Source organism: Petaurus breviceps, unplaced genomic scaffold, assembly GCF_028583685.1.
Source record: "Petaurus breviceps papuanus isolate PSGF00001 unplaced genomic scaffold, PetGlider_PUasm1.0 90977, whole genome shotgun sequence".
Taxonomy (NCBI): Eukaryota; Metazoa; Chordata; class Mammalia; order Diprotodontia; family Petauridae; genus Petaurus; species Petaurus breviceps.
The window spans coordinates 29,088,002-29,112,209 of record NW_027187391.1 but is presented as its reverse complement, the minus strand read 5'-3'; positions in this window follow the sequence as shown (position 1 = coordinate 29,112,209).

The following is a 24,208-nucleotide window of genomic DNA, read 5'->3' as shown; positions in this document are numbered from 1 at the left end:
AGAGAGAGAGAGAGAGAGAGAGAGAGAGAGAGAGAGAGAGAGAGAGATTGAAAATAAAACGAAAAGTAAACTAGGTAAAACATAGCTCTAGGAAACCAAGTGATTTCCATGAGGAGTAACATCTTAGTGTGTCCATGCCAATAATACTAAGATCTTACTCTTTTCATATTCAATGCTCTTCTCATTGTACTCCCACTTGGTTGATTAAGAGCAAATCTGTCAAAATTTGCCCATTTTCATGCAGAAAATTTAAAAACAAACAAATGTTGAAAATTCACAACAAATAAATGAATCTATTTAATATTCTTGTGAGAACATAATGTTAATATGGCCAATTTTATGTCTGAACCAGTTACCAGGATTTATGGCTATTGCCTGGATTTAATGAAATCTTACTAGTTCATTTGCAATCATGTTCCATAGTCACAAGGACCAGGTGAAGTAGGGGAGGGTGGATGCAATAGTTCAACAAAACTCTATCCCTTTTGCTGGGGAAAATAATATCAAAGTGATAATGAGTCCATAATGTCAGTTCTGTGTATGGATACTAGCTTATCCATTTTAATTTGTGGGAAATGCATAAGGAAAAAAATAAGTGTATCTCCTTGTGTTATATTTCATGTACCCCAAGCATCCTTTATGCTTAGCTCATAAGTACATAAAATGTGCTTTTATGAAAAGAATAAAACTTAAATTTCCTTTGATACCAAAATATCTCAAAGTGCATCATATTCTCTCCTTGAAACTTTTGTTCCCATGTGGTTGAGACTCAAGATTACTCATACTTTATAAACAGAACAAACTAAGGCACAGTTTGCTGCTTGAGTGACTAAGATAAGTACATAATTTAAAGCTTCTACTCATGATGACTTAATTACATTAATATCCTTATGTTCCTCTCCACTGGACTTAGTAATTCATTTTATCCTCAGTTGCATTATGTCTCAGTCTTGCTTGGCAAAATTTTAAACATTTCCAGACTGTCCAGATATTTTGCAGGAAAAAAGAAAGATGCTTTAGTTTTCAATCTAGCAAAACTTTAAGCCCTCATTTTCCTGTGTAGCATAAGATTGGACACATGGCAGATGATAAATAAATATGTGTGAATAGATCCATTGCTAAAGATCACTCTAATGAATAATCTTCAACTATTCTCCAACTGCACTCTTCCTATTCATCCCAAACTATAAAATTATCTGTCCTGATTTCCCTATGGTCTCTCAGCCCTGTGAAACAGCTGTTTGTTTGTTTTTTTCTTCCTATTACACTTCCATTATTTAATTCATCAATGTTCACCCAAGCAAGAGCTTGTTTTTGTTTCTTTCCAGGTGTCAAATCTATTGAAATTGCATCTATTACATAGATTAAATTATTACCCAATGTTTGAATATATTAATCCTTCCAGAAAGAGTAAGCTGCCTTGTTTGATATGATTGGGGATGGGGGAATAATATCCTTAAGGAGGTTTTTGTGTGTGTGTAAAAGACTAGATGAACTCTGAGGATGCTTCTAGCTCTGAGATTGTATTATTAATCTCATAACTTTCATAGAAAAGACAAATATACTTCTTATAATTTAGTCAGAAATAACAATAATAAGTGAATAATAAGTATGTAACAGTAATGAGAAGCATATTGTACAACATTGGGCTTTAAAGAAATCTCTGTAATGGAATTTCATAATTTATATGCTTTCTTTTTCTATGATATTTTGTGATTTTTTTTTGTATATGAGGATATTCAGAACCTAATAGTCATATTCATCTCTCTACTTTTCTTTATCTCTCATATGCAATACGTTGCCAAATGTTGATTCTGTCTTCATGACATCTCTCATATCCATTTCCTTCTATCCACTTATACCACAACCATTATAATTCTGAACAATTTCTATTCTCAATTAGACATTTATAATCATTACTTAACTATGCTGCTTATATTAATTTAATCTCCTCTCTCTAATTTATTCTCTAAATAAGTGCCAAACTGATATTTCTAACACATATGACTGGCCAAGTTATTTACTTGCTCAAAAAAATCCAAAAGTTAGTTACCAAGTGCCTCAAGGACAAAATAAAACCAAATCCCATAAACTGGTTCTAACCTACTTAGTAGCTTTGTTGGTATGCCACTGAATTAGTAAATTAAATTTGGTAGAATTGTCATTTTTATTATATTAGCTCAGTCTATCCATGGGCAATTAATATTTTCAAATTGTTTGGATCTAATTTCATTTGTATGAAAAGTGTTTTGTAATTCTGTTCACATATTTCCAGTGTTTGTCATGGCAAGTAGTGAATGAAACAATTCAAAAGAAATCATTCAAAAATAGAATATTCCCAAAGGGCTTTAAGAATTGATAGCAATATAAAAATACTGGTGGTAATTAAAGTAAAAACTCACTTTCATGAATGTTTTATTTTCCTTAAATCAGTTATTCAAATTTATATTCAAACCAGATATTTTAAAATCATGTGTTGATGAGAAAATGAAATATCAACTTCCAGTAAAAGCAGAAATGAATGACAATAGCTTTCTTTCACTATAATGGCTACATTTCTCCAACATCAAATATTTGAGTTATTTTTTACAAAATTAAATCATTCTAATCCAATTAAGTTCTTGGATGTGATCAGATTTCCTCAAATGTCTACAAGATCCTCCTCCATTGAAACATGGAATACAGGGATTCTAGAAATTCCTTGTTTGTAAAATTGTAGAAATTATCTTAGATATAATGTAGTCTAATTATTTTATTTTACAGTTGAAGAAGTGGAGCTCTAAAGAGTAAATGATTTACCCGAGGTCACAGAGCAAGTGAATGGCAGAAATAAGACTAGATCCAATTTCACCTTTCTAATTCGTGGATGTATAAAAATTTGTTCCAAATTCAAGTAATCAATTTGGATCAGGAATCTTAAAACCCACCAAGTTGAATCCATGAGACAGAATGCTAGATCAGGAATGAGCCAGGCATAGGGAAAGGGTAAGAATCATGAGGCTGAAGCAAATGAAATTGTCAAGTTCCTTTTTCCCATTTCTACTTAACACTAAAACAAAATAAAATCTCAGAGGCTGGGTGGAGACCAGAAATCAACAGACACTGGTGCAAGTGTTCTCAGCTATTTTAGGGAACAGATCATGGACACTAAGACCAGAACTTCATCTACTTTTGGTTTGGTCATAGTTTCTGATAAGAACCAATATAAGTCCAATCTGACCTTAATACATTTAATCTGATGTTTTATATATATACAATACCAAATATCTGGATATTTCTGAATATTCAGACTGAATTGCATAATTTTCTTCCCAATGACTGGCATTTAAAAAGATATGAATTAAATGCCAATAATCAAAATAAATTCAATTGTATTAAGTAAACATGCCAATAAGAATCTTATACGTAGATTTTATATGTGCACATATTCTGTACATATTCATAAATACATTAAATATATGTACATGCATTGGCATATTCATAGTCAATTCAACTAAACAGATATTTAGTAAGCATCTATGTTTAAGGCACTATGCATTTCAATACACAATGTCAAACTGTCTCCTCTTAATTAGCTCTCCCTTCTCCAGACCTATGATTTCATCCATGTAAAGAGCTCTGGTTTTGCCCTGGGTGGGCAAACTCCACCTCCCAGTGAAAAATGGCAACTATTCTGCAATTTCTGGTTGTACAGTATTGCCTAGAGCACTGAGAAGCTGCTATTTACCCAGGTTCACCCAGTTACTATCTATAAGCTCCCTGGGGGTATGTATATATGTATGTGCATATACATACATACACATATGTGTACATGTACACATAAAATATACACATGCATCTCCCATTGATGTATATTACATGTTATATTGTATTATATATTATGTACAAATGTATGTTATGGTTAATTAAGAATTTTAATGTGGAGACATCTGTTTTGGTGAATCTCTCCATATATAGAGACATGTATTAACATATAAGCTCCCTTAAATATAATAAAATTAAACTGAGAAGGGAAATATGCCAAATACTTTTCAAAACTCTGATAAAATCCTTCTTAAATTCTAAAATAAAATAAAATAAAACAGACTCCCAAAGATTCCTTATTTCTGTTATGCCATATGGATTTGCCAAAATAGTGTAGCATATGATGATGTTCTTGAAATTAATTCTTTTGTACTTGTTAGGCCATTGCATGAGTTAAATTAGAAGCAAACAAACAGGACTGAAATACATTGTTTAAAACATTTTCAAAGGTAATCATTTGAATGTTTTACTTGAGGCTATTTCCAAATATTTCGGAAAGTTCATTAATGCAGTTAACATTCTTTTTCCTTGACTTTTTAAAGTGTATTTAAATGGGAAGTTTTTTTTTCATCTAAAGTTAAATACAGTTTATGATAAAATTTAATAAAAATAAAGTTAATTGAAATACCTTTCAGAATCTTGTATGTATATGGTTTTCAGTTATCAAAAATGCCATTTTTAACGTTTGACACAAAAAATTAGGAACATGAGTCGAGTAGAATATCTTTCTTTGTGGACACTTTAAGGGGAATAATTGCTATATAATTATTCAAGTACTAACAGCAATAATAATTAACATTTATATTGTTCTTACTATGTAGTGAACATTTTGCAATTATCTCATTTTATCCTCACAACCTCCCTGGGAGATAGGTGCTATTATTATTCCCATTTTACAGAATAGGAAACTGGGTGATCCTTAATTGATAATTGATCTTTACATAATCTTATCTGCCATGAATATTTAAAATTCCAAACTTCCTTGGTTTTCTATTAGAATTTGGGAAGGTCTATTGTGGTGTGGCCTGTTAGAACTATACATTTGTAAACACCACCCTTAGAGGCAATCAATTCATTTATGCTTTTTCACTTGCTTTAGTAAGGTAAACTAGGAAGGCTCACCTAATCATAATATATATGCTATTCATTTAACTTTTTACTCAACACAATAATACTGATTTATATTTTTATTCATTGTGCATTCATGCATTTCTTTATCAACCTATTTATTCATCAAACATTCTGTGTTGAAGATATCATGATAAGACCTGAAGGAAATTAAATATTAAAAGAAAAAAGTAATAAAAAATTTGGGCCTAAAAATTTTGCAATCTTTACCTCCACATACCTCCTCTACTACACAGATATGGGATAAATTTTTTTTAGATCACATAATGGTAAACTTCCAGATTACATAGTTTATCTGTTCAGATTAGTAAATGTGATGGCTAACTTTTCCTTACATTTAGCTCTCATTCTCTATTGCATCTTAAAAGCTCAAAATTCTTCTGTAAAGCTTGTTAATCTTTAAATAATGATCTCTTTTTCTTAGTTTCATAGAAAGATTAAAAGAAAAAAATCTGAAATTGACATCTCAGTAAACATACAAGTACAAGCAATAAGAAACTACAGTTTAAAAAATGAATAACTATAAAATTACTGAAATTAAGTGTTCTGATTAATTGGTGTACCATTCCTCAGGGTAGAGAAGGTGAATGGAACAATGATGGTGGACAATGAAGGGAAAACACAACAGATCTACACTTAATTGCCTCTGCTTGCTCTGTCCATAAGAATCATCTTTGGATCAGAAAGGGAAAAGCAAAAATTGTTAATAGTGAATTGGAATCCAAGATAAGTGAACACTATGAAATAGAGCATCTAGCTACCCTCATTGAGTTCAAGTTACCAGGCCTGAATAAACTAGGCCAGGATCCTGAAAAAAAAATAACAGAAGTTGCAACATTAAAATATATATATATATATATATATATATATATACATATATATATATATATTGATATATATATAGATATATATTTTTATGGATATGGCATGCAATCAAAATAGTTCAATTAGTGATCAAATTAGGAAATGGACAACAAAAATTACATAGCTACTAAATACCATAATACATTTATACAAAGATTTAGCCAGTAAAAATCTATTGCCAGAACAAGAGGAAAGAACAAAAGAGCCCAGAAAACACCTTAGAGTACACTTGCTTACTTGACAAGCCAAGAGAAATGGATGCCAAAAATAATAGCAGTTTTTGAACATAAACTCATTATAAAATTTTGCCCAAAAAAGGATGAGTGATTACATGCATTATAATCTCATACAAAAAGAAAATCAGTGTATGATCAAACTATTTTAAAGAAAACTTAAATGATCAAGGTTAGTAAATTATATGAAGGGAATTTAAAGATAAAGATATAAAGGGGCAACAAACAGGGAAAATCAGAGGAAAAACAACCTGCAAAGGTTAATGTAACAATTCTTATCATCAAGGGCATGAGAACATCATATATGGACTGTAATCCATATATGTCCTAAGTGTGCTCATAGTGAAAAGCATCACTATAGGAAACAGATGACAAATCACTCAGATTCAACCAAGTATATTTAGAGGAGATCTTTACTAATGAAGACACTATTATGAGTGTGATAGTGGATCAGTATGCAATATATTTGAAAAAGAAAAGATACTAAAGACATGGAAAGTATCTCAAACTTTATTAATAAAAAACAGACAACTGAAAGCATTAACATTTACCAGCCTACATGACTAATCTCACCACCCCCATTACCCTCAAAAAAAAAATCTTTAAAAGAGTTATCTTACACAAAATCTTTACGAAAGTCATCTATATATGAACTGAAGAACAAGACTAGAAGTAGAGAATAGGTAGACTTTTTCAAATGGTTTTTAACAATGAACTACATCTTTACCATTTTATACTTCACTGAAAGATCCATAGAATTTGAGATCCTATTCTGTTGGTTGATTTGGGACAGAAATGATTTCTTTGGGAAAACATTGCTTCAAAAATTCCTTTCTAACTAGATGTCTCCCATCCATACAGAAACATTTTTCAAGATTTCTGGAAATACATAATACTGTAGAAATAAAACTTTTCTGTGATTTTTTCACCAGCTTACTAGTAGATATAAAACAAGGAGGGATATAATCATTGAAAAGAGAGTAGATTTGCCATCAATATAGGAAAAGCCACAGATATGAAGAATGTTTATTTAACAGATCATAAAATGTACTTGGATCGACAATTTGTAGACCTTTTCCATATATATGGATGTGTGTATGTATATACATGCGTGTATACATTTAAATATATGTATACACACATATACACATATGTACACACATGTATATGGATATCTATCTATCTATCTATCTATCTATCTATCTATCTACCTATCTATCCATCCATCCATCTATCTATCTGGTACAATGGACAAGTTAGACCCAGGAATGAAAAGATTGAAAACTGGTTAGTTTACCTTTAAAAAACTCCTTTAATGGCCACAAACTTTCTCATGGAAACTCAGGCCTATCTTTTCCAAAATTCTGCCAATGTGGCTATATGGCAGCAAGAGAAGGAACATGACAGTCTCCAAAGAATTAAAAATGGGGACAATGGAGAGCACATGTGCTCTCTCAATACCTTTATAACTATTTCTCTCTCAGTACAAATACATGAACAGGCTGCAATTCCAAAGAATAACTGGAAACTTGGAATATTATGTGTATTGTCAAACTTCTATTTTCTTACTCTTCTCTGGAGTCAAGCACGGTCATTATAATTAGTTAGCATTCAGTATATTTTTTTTTGTTTCCATTTATAGTGTTTCAATGATTGTGTATAATGTTTTTTTTTTTCTCCTTCTGCTTATTTCTTGAGTCAATTTGTATGCCTTAGTGTGTCTGGCTTCCCACAGGCTCACCAACACTATTTATATTGCCCTCTTGGAGTCCCTGGTTCACTTCAAGACTCAGCTTAAGTACTACCTTCTGAAAGAGTCTTTTTGTTGTCTCTTCAGTTACTGTCTTTTCATCTTAAGTTACTTTGTGTGCTCTTTGTTTCGTGTATATGCTAAAATGTGTTGTTGTTATTGTTGTTTTTCCTTTCATAGAACACATTTTTCTTGAGGAAAGGGACTTCTATTTTTGTCTTCGAATCACTATTTAGCACAGGCCTTATGTACAATAGGAACTTAAGAAATGCAAGTTGATTGATCTTTGTCCATTTGCTGGTTATTAACTGAAATCTTCGATTTGTTTTTATTTGCATCTATCTTATTTTTAATTTAAAGTAACCTTTTTATATTTGTTAATAGCTTTGCTTAAAAACATACATATTTCTTGACCACTTATTCAGGGAGGAATAACTCACTCTTATGTATTTGTGTTTATTCCCTATGAATCTAGATAAACAGGCCTTTTTTCAGGGATATTTGATGCAGATATTTTTTTTCCCATATATACAGTCATACTTTCTTATCCTACCTGTTTCGATTTTGTTCATGGGGGAATAAAACAAAAACTTTTCAATTTTGTGATTGACATGATCTATTTTATCTTTTTTGATTGCCACTATCTACTGTTTGTTTAAGATTACATTCCCAGCCAGAGTGTGAAAAGTAACTAATAATATTGTCTTCTAATTCTCTTGTGGTATAACCGCTATTTTAAGTTTATTTTGGTAAACATGGTAAAGAGTTGACTTAAATACAAGTTCTGCTAAACTGCTCTTCAGTTTTCCCCAAAATTCTTGTCCAATAGGGAGTTCTTACCAACTAATTTGACCTAACAGTGAAGGTCAAATCCTGAAGAGAATGCTTAACTATATTGCTCACATAATGAGAGGACAAGATTCATTGGAAAAGACCTTTATGTTAGGAAAGATTGAAAGCAAAAGGTAAAGGGAATAGCAAAAGGTGAGATGGATGAATAGTGTCATGGAAACCGTTACCATGAACTTAGACAGAGTTTAAGAGATAGCTTGGGATAGAAGGGTCTGTGAGCTATGGTCCACAAAGAGAATGACATAACTAAACAAATGAACAACAAAAACAACTACTTGATAGTTAAATGTTTATTGAATATTGATTTATTGATCTTCATTGAATCTGATTCTTCCTTAATATTTCACTGATCTCTTCTACTTTTTAAATCAATATAAATATTTTCGATAATTGCTACTTTAAAGTAAACTGTAAGAAATGGAAGTATAATTCATTTTTAATTATTAGTTTCTTTTTCTTTTCATCAATTCCCCTAGGATTCTAGATCTTTTACTCCCACAAATGAATTTTGTCATTATTTTGTCTAGCTCTGTAAAATATCTCCTTAGCAATTTTTTTAGTATACCACTAAATATCTAAATGAATTTTGATAGTGTAATGCCTATGAAATGAATGCCTTTCCTTATCTGAGCTGTTAAGCTAGCTGCCACTGATCTTTCAAATACTTCCTTAAAACCTACTTGCATGTCAGAACCAATTATACCTCATCAAAATTAGATGCCAAAACAAGTATCCCTTCCTTGTACTAGGCAGACATTTGCTCTCTGTACACTCTGCATAATCTAATTAATAATGCTGTGCTCTGAGGGAGGCATCGACCTCTACTACTTGGGTCTAGCTTATAGAATTTGAGAAAGCTTTGCTCCTTCAAGTTTTTTGAATCATTATTTTATTCTTAGGCATGGGGTATCAGGATATCTCTCTCTCTCTCTCTCTCTCTCTCTCTCTCTCTCTCTCTCTCTCTTTCTCTCTCTCTCTCTCTCACACACAAACACACACACACACACAAACACACATACTTTACCAAAAATAAAGAGAACCAGACAAGACTGAATAGTGATAAAGAAAGGAAAAACTACAGTAGGTTCCTTTTTCAGCCCATATAATCCAGATGTGGAAATACCCCAGAGTCTCACAGTCATTGGAGAGAAGATATGGTCATAAATGCCTATGCATAGTTTTATATTACAGGTATAGCACTAAGGCCTGTAAGTATGTACCAGGGCAGGACATAGAGAGGCTTATTATAATATTATGATCATACATACATACCCCCCAATGGGTTTTCTGTATACATTGTGGGTAATTACATGTACAATTCCACTGTGGCTGGGACCCCTTCCCTATTACCTCATCCCTTAACAAACCCCTCCTTCCTTTTTAATATTCATAACTTCTGTTATGTAATTACTTCTTTACTCTTTAAAAATCCATCTTGCTTTCTCTGAAGTTGCTGATTCCTCTTGCAACTTAGTCTGCTTCATGAAAGGCATCAATCTCAATAAATGCCTATACTTGGGGTAGAGGTGGTCTGACTGAATTCTTTGAGATGTTTCTACCACAAAATCATGAAACTGTGACAGTTTTTGGCATCCCTGGTAGGCAAAGTTGAAACCTCAACAAAAATGCTTTAGCATCTAAACATAAAAGAATAAATTACTGAACTCCAAGCAAAGAGACAATGATACAACCGTGGTAGGACAAATATAATGGCAATGTAAACAAAAGATAAAATATAGACTTGAAAAAATTGCTAGAGAAACTATATCCAAAAGCCTTGTGACATGTTTTAAATGGAGCTGCTATAGAATATACATATTTTTAGCACCCATATGCAACTTTTACAGAAATTAATTATTTACAGAAATTAACTATGGATTAGAATACTGAAATAGTGCAGATAATTGTAAAAAAAAAGTAGACATGGTAAACAAATCCTTTAAGACAATGGCTCAATGAAGAGAGTAATCAGTTTAGGGAACACACACACACATACTTACAAACTTACACAAATACAGACATAGACTCATATGGAGACTTGAGAATATAATCCTAAATAATGAGTGTCACAAAATAAATCATAGAAAAATTAGCAATTATATGAGAGAAGATGATGATAAACATCCCAAAATTTCTTTGATATGACTGAAGTAATCCTCAGGGAAAATTGTATCCATACAAGCATACACTAATAAAGATTTAAAGATCAATGAATTAATTATGAATTTTAAAAATTTGAAAGAAAACAAATAAACCTAAAAGAGGTACAAAAGAGAAGATAGTAAGAACTAGAAGAGAAATACATAAAGCTGATATTTGAATCTAGGCCTTCTGATTCCAATATACCAGAGAGGAAAAGCAAATGGTACAATGTAGGTTTAAGGTAAGTGGTGGGAGATAACAGCTGAATAAACAGATTATTAGGATTCTTCAAATGCTCAGGTTTTCTTTAGTTTCCTGTAATTTTTCAAGAAAAAAATTCCCTACAAACAACAACTAGGATCAATGTTATCTAAAAATAACTTCCAGAATCAGTTATAACAGCATATTTTCTATCTTTAAGACCCTTTGAAAACATCAATTCATAATTTAAGTTACCTTTGAGTTGCAGCTGCAAAGCATTCTCTCCTTGATCTTCACAAGGCAAGATAATTTGAGGTTAGTATTATCAGCACTGTTTGAGTGAAGATAGACTCTGGCTCAACTTCATAATGAAACACCATTCAGAATGTGACAATTTCTTTCCTTACAAATCATGCAATTTTGAAGGTCATGCCTCAGGTAGATGACTCTTTTCTGTTGGATTAATACTCACATAGTATGTATGTGTGTGTGTGTGTGTGTGTGTGTGTGTGTGTGTGTGTGTGTGAGAGAGAGAGAGAGAGAGAGAGAGAGAGAGGGGGGGGGGGGGGGGGGAGATATTCTCAGGAGATTAAAAGTGCACAAGCTGAGCCAAAATGAAGTAGAAGGGAAGGTTATGAAATAAAAGTTTGTAAAAATCACATGATAAATTCAACATATTGCTTTTAAAATCATCAGGCCTTTCTCAGTTTTCTTCAGAACTTCAGTCCTCTGCTGCTTCCAGTCATCCTTATCTAGATTTTGTCACTGGAGCCAGATGACCCCAGAGCAAAGAGTGAAGCTGGTTCCTTTGAACAACTCTCCCTCAGTTAAATCCAATTAACTTTCAAATCATGACATCTCTTTCCTGATGTCATGGTCCTCTTCGAGAAGGAAGGACAAACAATATTTCTTTTGCACATTCATTGGAGAATGAAGAATTTGTAGAATACAAATGCAATAGGATATTATCGTACCCAATGGAATGATAAATATGAGGAATTTAGAGAAATCTGGAAACACTTATATGAATAGATGCAGACTGAAATAAGTAAAACCAAGAGAGCAATATAATGATGCTATGTGGGGCCAGAGGCCATCATTCTTCTCATTTACAAGAGAGGTATTTGTATTTATCTGCTCCCTTAAATATTGTTAGTCTGGGAATGTGATCAAATTCAAACTAACTTTAGATTACTGTTAATTATTGAGGGAAGAGAAGGCTTGATACTTTCTCACCAAATACTAGTTACACAAAAACACACACAGGTATATAACCAAGAATTTATCTAATTAATTTATCTTATTCAATAGCAAAATAGAAGTCAGAGAAAATATACCCAGCAGAATATATTGGGTATTTCAGAGTGAAAGAGCTCTCTCAGGGACAAGGAGAGGGAGAGGGAGAGGGAGAAAGTCTTAGAAGTTTCACAGTCATCAGAGTACCAAGCTGGGGGACAGTTATATGATAGAGACTGCCAGCTCTTCTCTTGAGGACTTTTTTTTTTCTGTTTCCTTTTGCTTCGGCACCCAAAAGTGGGCTAGACATCTCTAATCTTCTCTCTAGAAGCTGGATGCCCAAAGAGACTATAGAGCCTGAGTCAACTTGCAGAAGACCAGAAGAAAACTAGAGACTGAAATGCTCTCCTATTCTCACCAACTCTGCCCCATTCCCTACAGACAAGAGACATTGATTTCCATCAATAAGGAGAGTTCCATATCAATTGTCTTTACACCTGGTATTGTATCTAAGGTCATCACAACAATATTAAGGGAAAGAGCAATAAAATGAAGCTACATGTTATGAATGACTGAGGTTGGCTCTAGAGAAAAGATAAGAAAATGTGCCTCCCTCCATTTATTGGAGGAGTGGGTAACTATAGGTCCATAATCTTAGGTATTGGGCAGTTATGTAGGATGGAGTGCTTGGCCTGAAGTCAGAAAGACCTGAGTTCAAATATGACCTCAGGTATTTGCTAGCTATGTAACCCTGGGCAAGTCATTTAACCCTGTTTGCCTCAGTTTCCTCATCTGTAAAATGAGCTGTAAAGGAAATGGCTAACTGCACCAGTACCTTTGTCAAGAAAATCCCAAAAGGTGTCATAAAAATTCATACACAACTGAAACAATTGAACAATAACAACATTAATTATGTTCACCACGTCTGTTGGATTTGCATAACTTTTTCATTTTTATAAAGGTAGGCAATGAGCGAATATCTGGAAATATCTTATGTAAAGAGGAAAAGTCTCAACAAAACTTAAAAAAAATAGAATGAGGACAGGTGAGCATCTCCTCATCATTTTGATAGGAAAGACAATTTTCCATGAAAGATGTGCTTCAAGGACAATTTTAAGGGCTAACCTTAGTTATACAAAATTAACTTGAAGTCTATCAAGGAAATAATATCCCTTCAGATCTTTCCTTATGCAGCTTGGTTCTTTAAAAATAAATAGATCATATCTTTTGTGGCATTTTGCAACATTTAGTGTGAGGGTGAATTTTCTTTTTTTGTTTTTTGATCAAATCCATTAATTACTAGAAATTACAGGTTTTACATAAAGGAATAAAGAGGATGTTTCTACTTTATGTAACTCGGTAGATCTACCCTCCATTTCTCTAGCTTCTGTTCACTGGAAAATTCCAACAGGAGTGAACTTGGGATCGTTTCATATATTTACTTATATTTCACTGTGAATTTTATTCTCATTCTCTAAATCCATGAAGGGGAATATGAAAATATGTTTATCATCATATGTTTATATCAAAATGAGTATCATTATACTCAATTTGACAATAATCTAAGAATAGAAACTCATCAATTGACTAGATGTATTACTTTTACCAAGGAATCTTAACCTGATGTCCACAGAGCCTTGAAGAGTATGATAGATTTCAGTTGGTGAACTTTTTTATTTAACAATTTGATGATTTCCCTCTTCTCTTCTTTCCTCCTCTTCTCTTCTCTCACATGTTCTTCTCTCCTTTTCCATTTCTTTTTTTATATATATTTTTTAAGACTATGTCTCCTTATCTGACCCATGCTGAAAGCTCAGGTACTATGAGCCTGGTCACACTCTGATCAACATGGGATTTTTGGAGATGCTTATCTGAACAACTTTGTTCCTTCTTAGGTAAACTCCTCCCTAACTCCTGGCTCACAACATTAATGTTGAACTCAGTGGGAATAACCAACTGGCATAGTCCACTGCAGCTGAGAATTCCAAGCTCAAGAGATCCACCAGCTTCAGCCTCCCAGGTAATAGTCATTCCAGGTAAGCACCATCACATTCAGCAACTGCATTTCAATATATTCGGTTTCCTTTACAGTAATGCTTAACATTTATATGAAGCTTTAAAGTTTGTAATGCACTTTACAATAATTTCATTTTATCCTTAAAACAACCAGAAGAGGAAGGCATATTATCATATCCTCATTTTATTGTTGAGGAAATTGAGGCAGACAGAAGTAAAGTGACTTGCACAAGGTCACAAAGCTAGTGAGTGTCTGAAAGAGATTTTACTCAGATTTGAACTCTGATTCCAGACCTAGTACAATATCCACAAAATCACCCAACTGCTTTTATAATTACATAGATTTTGCTATGCATCTAAAAACATTATTCTGAAAAGAGATCCATATATTTCACCATCCTACCAACATGGTCCAAGACACAGACAAGGTTAAGAACCCCTACTTGATTACTAAGGCTAGAGACAGTGTAACATAGTAGAAAGAACATTAAACTTGGAACCAACACAGCATGGGTTCGAATCCCACTTCTAACACTTACTTGCTTTCTGACCATGGAAAAATCACTGCCCTGCTCTGAGCTTCTCACTCCTCATCCATGAAATAAGGATATCTGCAATACCTGGCCTGCAGAATTATTATGAAATTCAAATAAGACAACATATGCAGGAGAGCTTGGCAAACCTGAGATCTCAGAATAACCTTCAGTTATCATTAAGGTTATTGAATTAACCCTGGCTTCATAGTAAGACCCCTCAAAGTCTCTTTTTGTGTGAAACATCCCAAACCAGAAATGCTGTATCAATACCACTTCATTAATCATCATCATCATCATCATCATCATCATCATCATCATCATCATCATCATCATCATCATCATCATATCCTTACTCATTTATTCTCTTTTCTTTACTCAACATCATTCATACTCTTTAACCTGGCTTCAAAGCCCTCTATTATCTGTCAGCAGTCTACTGTTTCAGTCTTATTGCTCATTCTTTCACTATAGAAATCTGATGCTTGATCCAAATTGAACTGGTCTATTGACTTTGAATAAAATCTGCATTTTCTGGTCTCTACACATTTGCTAACAATGATACTTCTTCCTGCGATGCTAGAAATACACTTTCCTATACTTCTTGAGGCAAATAAAGGCACAGTGAGAAGAGCGTGCCTTGAAACAGGAAGAAATGAGTTCAAAACAATCTTAAAAATCTACTAATTTGGGGTGATTCATTTAACCTGCTTACCTCTGTTTCCTTTTCTGTAAAATGAGGATAATAATAGCACCAACTTTCCAGGGTTGTTGTTAGGATAAAATTAGATAATACTTCTAAAGTGCTTTGAAAAATTTAAAAGTGTTATGTTTCACTAACAATTTTAATAATATTAAAATATTTAATAAATTATTTTATAAATAATTATTGTTAATTACTTATAATTTAACTTATTATTATCATTATTATTGAGATATTACTGATCCAACAAGGCCCAACTAACTGTATTTCAGCTTCTTTATATTGCTACAGATTTTTTTTTAACACTGTTGCCCAGTTCTTCCTTTTGGACATTCTCTCAAATTCCCACTCAGACTCTGACTACCAATATGACCTTTCACAACTCACTTAACCTCACTGGTCTTTAGTTTCCTCATCTAAAAATGAGAACATTTGACTTGAAGACCTTTGAGGCCTCTTTCCTCCATAAATCCCTTATCTTATCAGTTCCCAATGGTTCACTTGGTTCCTAAATCGATTTTTTCCCTTTTTTTTGTGGTCATTGCCTATACTTTTTCTTACTTTTAATTGTTTCATTTTAGAAAAGTTTATGTAAATTGAAGGTTGCACTTACCTTTGGCAAGTTGTTTAAAAGTCTATAAACTTTTCTCAATTGTTTTATTTTATACTCACAACCATATTGCCAACTACATTGTAGGATGATACTATGAAAAACAAAAATCAAAAAACATCATAGGTTAAGGGATCAGAAAATTTGTATTTGAATCCCAGCTCTGCTGCTTACTGTTTGTGAGATCTTGGGAAAGTTCTCTATCTCTATATATTTCTGCTTACTTAGTTATAAAATGTGGGCCTTGATTGAACTAGATGGACTCTGAGATCTTTTCCACCTCTAAATGTATGATCCAGAGGGGTGGAGCACTCCTAGGCCCATTTGTCAGAGAGTAAAGGGAAATATTGAGTTTAAAAGACTTGTATCATATCATATCATATCATCATCATCAACAACTCCATTATTATAATTACTAACATTTATTATAGTGCTTTAAGGTTTTGCAAAATAGTTCACACTTTATAATCTCAATTGATCCCTATAACAATCTTGAGAAGAAAGCATCATTATTGTTTCAATTTTTCAAATTATGAAAATGAGACACAGAGGTTAAGTATCTTTTTTTAGAGTCACACAGCTAGTATATGTCTAAGGAAGGATTCAAACTCAGGTCTTTTTGATTCCAACTGCAACATCCCTTCTACTATATCACATAGCTAGTTAGAAGCCTAGCCAGGACTAGAATTCATATTTCTTCATGTAAAATCCTGTACTTTGTCTCTACAAAGCAGCTTGTGGTTGTTAAGGAGACCAAATATCTGAAATACACAAATCTGTGCATGTGAGAAAGACTAGAGCTAGAGAAAGTGCTTATATTTTCTGAGGAGGGAAGGAAGAAGGTGTTTTGTGCAGCCTGGAGGGGCAAGATGTAAGTTAAAATTCCAATTTTCATCACCTGGTGGGTATTATTAAAAGCTACAATCCCTTATTATGGCCAGAAGGATAACGGCAAGTTACAATCCTTTTACAAATGCTGTACAGGAAACAAAGTTGCCACACTCCACAGGGTCCATGTTTATAGTGCCAGTGCTCACCTGTTCATTATCAAGGAAGAACTTCTTGCAGCTAATGAGAAAAGTTTGCATTTCATAGTCCTTCAAAGTGAATCAGCGAAGTCAGCCACATTCATTTGTGGCCTAAAAGACTAGGATTTGTATATACTTATCGGAAAGAAGAAACAGAGTCAGTTCTTAGCAAAAGAAAATGACGTCCATTTTTGGGGGAAAAAAGGATTTCAAGGGTTTGAGACGTGATATTCAACTCCTTTATTTTTTCTATCTCTATGTAGCTGTTACCAACATGTAGTAAGAGAGCATCATTGTCTGGCTCGATAGGAGGCAGAATGTTTATCTCTAGTCTCTTCTCCCACCCCTTTCCAAGGGATATTTAAATTCCTATGATGAGGAGGAAGACTTAGGGACAGAGGCCACCATTTTGTTCTCCACAGAGTGAGGGGTACCCAACTAGAATTATATATCTGTTCCCTTAAACATTGGTAGTCTAAGGAATGTGATCAGGTTCAAGGTAAATTCAGATTGCAATTCATTATTAGAGAAAGATAAGGATCCCAAGCTATATATTCAAGGCTTGATCTCTTTCCAATCCAACACTAGTTCCATAAGGAACACAGAGTCAACACTCAGAAGACACGCATAGTCAAGAAATACATCTATCTAATTGGGTAGCAAAATAGAAGTCAGAGAAAGATAATTAGAAGAATATATGCCAGACAATACAGAGTGAAGGAGCTCTCCAATTGGGAATGAGGTAATTCATCTCAGACAGAGAGTCCTAGATCTCATCTAAGGGAAAGTACACCCAAAGCCTCTAGTGTAGCAAATTGGGGACAGGGACATGATGGAGACTGGCAGCTCTCATCAAGTCAACTTCTTTATATTCTTTTCTTTCAGCAACCTGACATAGGTTTGGCATATTCTATTTTTTTCTCTAAAAGTCTTGTTGTTTTGTTGTCCAGTAGTGTCCAACTCTTCATGACTCTATAGACTATACCATGCTGATACTTTCCATGAGGTTTTCTTGGTAAAGATTCTGAAGCAGTTTGTCATTTCCTTCTCCAGTGGAGTAAGGCAAATAGAGATTAAGTAACTTCCTCATGGTGACACAGTTAGTAAGTGTCTAAGGTCATCTTTGAACTCAGGTCTTCCTGACTTCAAGTACAACATTCTATCCACTGAGTCACCTACCTGCCTTTCTCTAGAATCCAGATACGCCCAGATGCACTGCAGAGACTGAAACAATTCAACAAAGACTAGAAGCTGACTCAAAGTTTGAAAAGAGCTAAAAGAAAACTCAAAGGTGACTGAAGGGACTAAAGTTCTCTCCCAGTCTTGCCAACTCTGTCAAATCTCTCACACAGAAATGAGATTAATCTCCATCAATAAGAAGAGTCCCATACCAATTGACTTTGAGACTGGGGTTACATATAAGGGATTACAAACCTTTTAATTGTAGAAGTAGGTTCTTCAAAGGGAAATTATGAAACTCATATGCCTTATAAATCTCATTTAGAAATATGGGGTCAAGGGCGGCTAGGTGGAGCGGTGACTAGAGCACCAGCCCTGGAGTCAGAAGGACCTGAGTTCAAATCCAGTCTCAAATACGTAACACTTGCGAGCCGTGTGACCCAGAAACATGGGGTTAGAAGTTAGTTAAGTTTGTAAAAATAGTATTTTCTCCTCCTTTCTCCCTTCTCCTATAACATTCGAGATATATATGTACATATACATATATGTATACATATATTTTCTTTCAAAATTTTTATGATATCAATCAATAGTTAGATCAATCAGTAATCAGCAATTACAGAGGAGTAGGGGGAGCATTCCAGGAATGGAGTACAGTCAGAGACAATGCCCAGAGTAGAAAAATGGTGTGGAACAGCCAGAAAAACAGTCACCATACTGAAGAATATATATGTGTTGAGAAGTAAGGTGTAAGCAGACTGCAAAGGTGGGAGCATGCTAGATTACAAAGGATTTTGAATGCCAAACAGAACATTTTGTATTTGTTCCTGGAAGCAATAGGAAGCCACTGGAATTTGAGTGAGGGTAGGGGATTGCTATGATCAGGCCTATATTTTAGGCAAATCACTTCAGTAGCTGACTGGATAATATTTTGAAGTGTGGAGAGGCTTGACCCACCAGCAGGCTCTTGCGATAATCCAGTGATGAGGGCTTGCACTTGAATGGTGGCAATTTCAGAAGAGAGAAGGGGGCATATGCAAGAAATGATACAAAGTGGAAATCAACAGGTCTTGGCAGCAACTTTGATACTGAGGAATGCAGAATGACTGCTAGGTTGTGAGTCTGAAGGACTGGGAGGATGGTGGTGTCATTTACAGTGAGAGGAAATGCAGGAATGGGGAGGGTTTAAATTCTCTTCTGTACATATCGATTTTAAGATGTATACTAGACATCTAGTTCAAGAAGACTGAAAGGCTGTTGGAGGTAGAAGATAAGAAGTCAACAGACTGATTGGAGCAGGCAAACTATATCTGAGAACCTTCAATAGAGATAATTAAATCCATGGGAGCTGATGAGATCACCAAATGAAGTATATATAGGGAAAAGAACCTTTAACAGAACCCTGAGGGATGCCTACAGTTTGAGGTCCTGATGTGGAAGAAAATCCAGCAAAGAAGGCAGAGAAGGAGCAATTAGACAGAATAGGAAGATCAGGAGAGAGTAGTCTCCCAAGAACCTGGAGAGAAGACAATGTCAAGGAGGAGAGAGTGCTCAGCTGTGTGAAAGACTGAAGAGAGTTCAAGGAGAAGGAGGACTGAAAAAAGATCACTGGATTTGGCAATTAAGAAATCCTAAATGACTTTAGAGAGAACAGTTTCAGTGGAGTGATAAGGTCAGAAGCCAGACAGTAAGGGATTAAGAAGAAAGTAAGAAGAGAGAAAGTGAAAGTTCCTATTGTAGCTGGTCTTTTTGAGGAGTTAATCTACAAAGGGCAGAATAGATACAGGATGATAGCAGGGATGGAAGAATCAACTGAGGATTTTTTCAGAATAGGGGAGTCATGCCATGTTTGCAGGGAGTGGAAAATGAGCCAGTAGAGAGGAAGAGAATGAAAATAAGTGAATGAAAGAACATAAATAAAAAAAGAAAATGAGTGAAAGAGTGGGCATGACAGGGGGAGTAATCTGTTGAAGGAAGTGCTATGGAATGGCATCACTTGAACAAGTAGGAGTAAGGCCACTTCATCATGTGAAACAGGCAGGAAGGAAGAGAAAATGGCAATAGGCACCTAAGTTATAGGAGGAGATGAAGTTCACCTCCTACCTGTCTGACTACTTTTTCTTACACTTCACACTCCTAACTGCAGGTGTTTCCCAACATACACAGCCCCAGGGCATCTTCACTCCAACTTCTATACTCTTTTGGTAACCTCATAAAGTCCCATGCATTTAATTATCATCTCTGTTCAGATGGCTCCCAGATCTGCATAGACAGCCTCAGTCACCTTACTGAGCTTCAGTCACATGTGGCCAATTGACTTTTGAATATTTCAGATTGGATATCCCAAAGATATCATAAACTTAATGCATCTAAAATTGAACTCAATTAACTTTACCTTAAACTCTTCCCTCTTTCAAACTTCCATATTTCTATCAAGGGCACAACCGTCATGACAGTTTCTCAGACTTATCATCTTGGCATCATCTTTGACTCATCGCTCTCCCTTGTCTCACATACCCAATCAATTGCAAAGTGTTGCAGTTTCTATAATCATAAGATCTCTCACATTAGGCCCTATACAACATTGTCCCAAAGTACCCTTCAAGTTTTATTGGACGTTACTCCACCTCCTGCACTTTTATGATCAGATCAAACTGGCTTTCTCTCTCTTTCTCCTTTAAAATATATAATCCCCCATATCCATGCCTTTTACTAACCATTCTTTATGCCAGAAACTTTGAGAAAAATAGAAAATAGATGTAAAATTGAAGGGTTTTGTCAATGTTTCTATAATTAACTCTTCTCATCATCATTAACAATGACGCAACTACAATTAGATGTTAATACCTCAGCACATAATTTGAGGAAATAGAAATAGCACTTAAGCAGATGGCACTTATGCAGATGAATACAAAGTAAGTACCTAGACCAGAAATACTTGGTGGAGTTGACACAATTTTAAAGGTACTTGGGAATCGGTATTCAAGGAAGTTCAAAGTACAAATAGAAAAAAAATGTGATTCATTATACATGGTGAAATTCTACAGATGGCCTTGTTTTCAGGTGACATTGAATAGATTATATCCAGCCTCAGAAGAGTACAGATCTTTCTCAGTAGTATTTATCTTACCAATCTACACAGAAAAAATCTGGAGTATGAAAAAAAGACAAACTTTCAGTATCTATACTTGGGTAATAATATAGAGAATGGTGTTATTATCCATTTGGTGATTAATAAGCCAGCCTAAAGTGCCCTAACATTCCAACCACTTTTATTGGTTATGGCCAATCCTTTGCAATGATCATACATAAATCAGTTACTGCATGTATATAAAATTAATCCAAGCACAGCAAGAATGTTAGAGTATCAGATGACCACATGGAAATCACTTCTCTATTCATAACATGACACTAATTCCATAATGTCAGCAACATATAAACATAAAAATCATGATATTTTCTAGTGAGACTAAACCTACTGACATTCTACCTAGTTTTTCAAGTTAATTATCAACACTTTTGAATATAACTGATTTTGGCTTTTATGAAATAGAGTAAGACTAAAAAATCTTAATCATCACTTAATACACAGGGATGAATGGATGAGTGAGTGAATAAAAAATCATGTATTTAGTTCTTAATGTGTGCCAAGCACAGAATATAGTCAGAAAGGGATATTTTAGTTTGGATGATGAGTGGAGTTATAGGCAAATAGATCAATCTATCCTTTTAAAGACCAATGGCAGATCTGATTTGATATACTTTGCCTGCTCCAATCAGTCTGTTGACCTCTTATCTTCTACTTCCAACAGCCTTTCAGTCTTCTTGAACTAGATGTCTAGTATACATCCAAACTGGAAAAGGGTGAAGGGACATCAAGATATATAGCCTCACTAAAAATAAACATATCATATAGCTAATAAGTCTCATGGAAACCTCCAACAATATCAAGATTTCATTTGGATTTAATAAGGTAAATTCCTAAGGTCCATAAAAGAGTTGAGACTAAAAGTTTCAGATCTGAATATGGAATTCAAATAAAAAAATGTACCAAGACAATATTTACAGATAATTTGTTCTCCTCCAGACAAGACAACTGAATCATAAAGCTATCAAGAAGAAAGATGGATGAGTAAGACAAGCATCTTGAAATCAAAGCTTAATGGGAAGAATGCTTTTAAAACAATTAACACAAACACAATATTAATGAATATTTTTTGCATGGTCAAGTGGATAACAAATGGTGTGTAAGGTGTTCAAACAAATAAATTCAGGATAATGAAATTCAATGCTTAATTCACCAAGATAACTATACAAAATAGCTTTGTCAAAAAGAAGAAAGAGGGTTATAGATATTTTCCAAGCATTTAGAAAAACTGTTAAAAACTTAAAATCTATATTTTAAATAGATAAACTTTACTTTACTGAGCAATGATAATGACTTCCAATTGATACACACAATTGAATTTTCAAATGCAGTTGAAAAGCATTTATCTACAAATGAAGTCCATGAAATGGCTAAGATCCAAAACTGGAGTCACAAGTTCCTCCTCCCTGGGTGACATCCACATGAACTCAATCAACAATATGTTAACAAGGAAGCATTAAACAAGTAGCTGAGTCTTGCAGTTCATTGAAATGGATGATTTTATGATAGACATTCAAGATCAGGTCATTGACACCAGAAATTATGGACCAATAATCTTTAAAGAATTTGGACTTACTGAGCAATGCAGATGATTTGAAGAAACAGTAGAAATGGAGCAAGAAATCATTGAATGCTGTGAAATATCTAGCACTCACTAAATGCTTAGCAAGATATGACCTCTTAATGATAATTATGCATCAGAAGACTGATATATTCCCTAAATTAACAGATGGCAGATCCCTGCATTACAAATACATAACTCAAAATGCCCACTTTGAATTTAACAAACTAACTGTAATGGAATTAGAGCATTAGCAGAGAAAAATACCACTACCCGCAATTGCTCACACTTAACATTTATCCATAAAAATTTAAGAATAATATTTTAGTAGTTGCCATTATACCAAATACTCATAATTTCCCAAATGCTTACAGCAAAAAAGTGTTATTAAAAAACATGAAGAGATCTGACAGAAATCTCCCCCACCCCATTGGAGTATAAAAACGAAAAACAAATTACTTATAACAAATGTGCTGTCAAGAAAACCAAATTAAATGAATATATATGTATATACATATATGTGATGAATATATATGTATATACAGATGTATATATATGTATATATGTATATGAATGTATCTATGTATGTTTGTGTGTGTATTTTTGAACCCTAAACAGCCAGGATGGGGAATAGTTTGCCTCCTACTTTCTACTTCCTAGATTTCCTGGCTTCTTTCAGTACTCAATTCACATCTCATCTTCTTCAGGAGGCCTTCCATTATCCTCCTTCTCTCTTCAACTCACTCAGTGTATTAATTCCTTATGAGACTGCTTTTTATCTACATAGTATGCATCATATATATATATACACATATATATACACACACATAGGTATTAGTGTGTTGTCTTCTTGTTTTTCACATTACATTATAAATTCTTTGATTCTATATATAATATTATCAATTAATATTAATATAATATAATTTATACATAGCCAAGGCCATATTTTTTACTTTATTTATATTACCAGTACTTGGCACAGTACTTGGAAAATAGTGAGCACTTACATGTTTGTTGACTAACTGACAAAGTTAAGTTAATAATTGTTGGAGCCAGTATTTGATTATAATCTACTTATGAGGAACATCATAAACCTAATGCTAAATTTCTACTTCACCTCCTAAATGGACAATACTAAAATAATTTTTATGGTAATGTATATTCATTTTAACATGTGCTTTTCTTCCCTTTTATATCAACCATTTTTGTTTGACACTATG